We start from the raw sequence: 3,883 nt of genomic DNA, 5'->3' as shown, positions 1-3,883 counted from the left end.
ACATAGGCTTCTTGTCATTTTGTTGCGCATGGTAGAGAAGAGCTCCTCCTCTCTCATCTCCTTTTCCTCTCATCTCTGCTCCTTCCTTAGGGTGTGCATATGTGAGGTTTTGTAGTGTTTGGCTGTGTTTCGTTACTGTATGTTAAGGTCTGTTATGTGAGTGGCTTGTGATGTGATTCACTGTTTTCAGAGGAATTGAATAAAAACTAATGAAATTGATTAGGCCTAAGTAATGAAAGTAAAAAATAAAGCAGAAGTTAAAAAATAATGGGAAAAAAATAGCCTATAATATGCTTATTACATAGGCATAGTATGCAGGCCTATAGTGTAGGCCTATCTGTGTTGTAGACATAGTTGAACAAAATGACCATAATTTAAAAAAATAATTAGCCTAAAGCATAGTTTATTTTGGCGAGATAAAAAAAATGGCTAGTTGAACTTCTGTTTGGCTGGTAAGAAAAAATGTCCACTAGCCAAATTGGCTGGTGGTGGAAAAAGTTAATTTAGAGCCCTGGTTACACATGAGAATCCGGTGCCCGTCACAAAAGCTAAGAGAATCACGGAGGATTCTCTCTCTCCCCACGGGTCTCACAAACACAGGCTTCACACACAGGAAATTGGTCTTACCTGCCTACATCAGGTCCATGCGCCGCTCTTTTCCTTCACTTTGTGAAAGCGTTGATAGTCAGGGTCATTTTTCCAAAAAATTGACACCTGAAGGCAAATCATGTTAATTTTCGGCATACAACTGATTTAGGGGTATTCAAGGGTGCTGAATCCAAATCTGCCGTATGCCGGACGCAAAAATGTACCGAAATGCCTCAAACGGGCAAAATCCAATATGGCCGCTGCCACCGTGTTAAAATCCTGCAATCACTTTTCTTTTGGACTAAATAAGGTATGAATTTGAAAATAGCACTTGTGTTTATGTTTCCAGACATGGGGAAAGCCATTATGTCATCAGATTTAAGCTCAGATTGGAAGAAAATGCTTATGTCATTGGCTGGCAGCCATTTTAAAAGCAGAGAGCCTCATATTGTCAGCGATTTTAACATTTTTACTAATCTTTCAAGATTCACAGAAAAAAATGCTCTTTGTCTCTGTGAACACAAATACTACAGAAAACTACACTGCACTGTCTACTTTCACCTGGAAAAAGAAGTTTGTGTCTACTTTTTTCCATTCTTTAGTTATGGGCAGTAGAACATGGGATGATACCACAAAAAACACTGATTTTTGATCCCAAAATACTGCACTTCTCTCTGCCCATATTTTTGCTTTAAGGACTAAAGGACATATTGTCTTTGATAGTGTTCATGTTTGATGTGCAACATTTTCAGGGGGTTTGAAGGGTGCTTAATGCCAATATGATGTATAAATAAATGTATATTCCCATAGTACATCAAAATGAAGGAATCCAATATGGCCGCCGTCACCAGTCTACAGTGTACGTTTCTTTGATTACACAAGGTAAACTCTTAAGTACATTATGTAGCATTAGGTTTTCATAGAGGGAGAATTAATTTCTATTCTCAGATTTAAGATAGATCAAAAGAAATTATTTCAGTGTAGTCTGAATTCATGATTGCAACAGGAACATAGGGTGACACCACAAAAAACAATATTTTTTTGACCCCAAAATACTGCACTTGTCTCAACCCACATTTTTGCTTTAAGGACAAAGTGTCTTTGATAGTGTTTATGTTTGGTATACAACATTTTCAGGGGTTTTGAAGGGTTCTTAATTCAAATGGTCCTTAATTCAAATATGCTGTATATTAGGCTCAAAACCTCTTTAATAGGCCTACCTCAAAATGAATTAATCGAATATGGACGCCATCACCAGACAAGGTGGACTCTTAATTACATTGTAGCTATAGGTTGTCATACATGGAGAATTCATCTCCATACTCAGATTTAAGATTAGAATCAAATGACATGATTTCATAGGTTGAATTCATGTTTACAAGTGACAGTTGACTTTCATGTCAATAAGCTGTTTATTTGAATGAAAATGTTTTCTCTACTTCCACTTTTATTTTAATGCTTATTATAACATGATGCAATATGTCCACCTCAATCAATCTCTTCTTAAGAGACAAATTTACACACATAAGTCTGAATGTGCCTAAATATAATATGCACATCTACATTTTGTGCATTAGGAATTCATTGTTTGCCAATTTTATTGCGGTGCTTACATTATATCTTTGAATGGTGGAAAGGTGAAACGTGGATCAAAACAGTTTATGTTATTGTGAGGAATTTACTTGATATATGTTAACTCATTCCCAACCATTAGGCCTATCAACCTCCTCTCCAGTGATTTGGCAGGACACACAATATCATGCACTGCATGGCACTTTTGCTGCAAATGCAACAAAAGCAAAGTATGACGTTTTGCAATGATCAGTCCTATCTAATTCAGATGTCACATGGTTACATAAAATGCCCCACATTATCAAATCTCTATATTGAGTCAGGCCCACATACCCCTTCCTATCCTCCTGCCAGTCACCGAAGTGGGATGGGTGGTATTGAACAGGGCTTTAGTCCCACTGCTCCTGTATCTGCCACATATACATGGGTTCTCATTGTTTATCAACACAATGTTATGAAGAGGGGCAAGACACTGGCAGCCAACCACGTGAGCTAATTTTTTTTGACAGACAGCGGTTTCCAACAATCAGAGGCTGAGTTGTGCGCGGCTAGGTTCGCAGTCAGGTTATAAACAACATTTAGAACCCATGTATTCTCAAGGCACACAAAGACATCACAACTTGTGCTTGCCTCATCCAACACTGCATCTGCAAGAAGTGGCATGGAGTACATGGAGTCAAGCAGTTGCTGCAATTCAGCAACTCCAGGAGGGGTGATTAGGAATAGGTTAACTTAGTATGCCAAGTGAACAATTTTGGTTAGAATAGAGGAGGGTGACTGTATGTGCATATAGATTTGGTATATATATAAGTATATATGTGTGCCATAGATTTGGTATATATATATATATATATATACAAGTCTCTTGGCGGAAATACGTAGGATGGTGCGAAAGGCTAATAGAAATGGGCACCCTCCTGTCTTTCTCACAGCACATGAACACAATATTCAAAAAAGGACATTCCAAGTCAGCAAGGACATTCTGATTTTTGATACCTCCTCCTCATATAACTTAACCCATTGTGTCCTGGAAACACATATAGGTTTTTCAGGATCTTGAGATTTTAGCTGTTTTATTAACTATGTGGGTATGTTAGAGCTGAATGAACACATTACAATGCAAGGGGAGGGTATTGGCTTTTAAATGTAACTCATTTCATGTCTGTATGTGCTTCAGAGGCTGAGACATTGTGGATTTAGGAAGAGGGCACCCTTTCCCAAAAAGGGCTTAGGACAAAATGGGTTAATTAGCAGTCCATTTTTGAGTATTGTGTTCATGTGCTGTGAGAAAGACAGGGAAGTGCCCATTTCTGCACCTTAAAACTACCACTTGCTCTTCTGCCTGCCATTGGCTCTCTCTCTCTCCAGCTGAGCACCGTTATTGATACACTGCAGATGTACATTCCAGTATATTTTAACTAGGCCAATTTAAAGTCTATATTTGCACAATTCTACCAACAGAAGATAACAGACAGAGTCTCTTTTCCTCCTGCTCCCCTGTTCAGCAGGGCTGGATCCCCACATGGCTGCATGCTGAGCCCCCATCTTAAGTCTATCCGTCCATGACTGCAGCATGGCCAGCAAAAGGGACTGAAGGTGGCAGCCTGGTGTACAGAGACCGAGACAAATTTCTCTAGCTCTGAATGAAAAGAAAACCAAAGAGATCATTGCTGCCTTCAGGAGGCACACCTATAGCGAGAATAGACCTAGCCCTCTCTGAACT

The sequence above is a fragment of the Engraulis encrasicolus genome, chromosome 17 (assembly GCF_034702125.1).
Source record: "Engraulis encrasicolus isolate BLACKSEA-1 chromosome 17, IST_EnEncr_1.0, whole genome shotgun sequence".
Classification (NCBI taxonomy): Eukaryota; Metazoa; Chordata; class Actinopteri; order Clupeiformes; family Engraulidae; genus Engraulis; species Engraulis encrasicolus.
The sequence above is the reverse complement of the archived record's forward strand: the minus strand, read 5'-3'. Positions refer to the sequence as shown.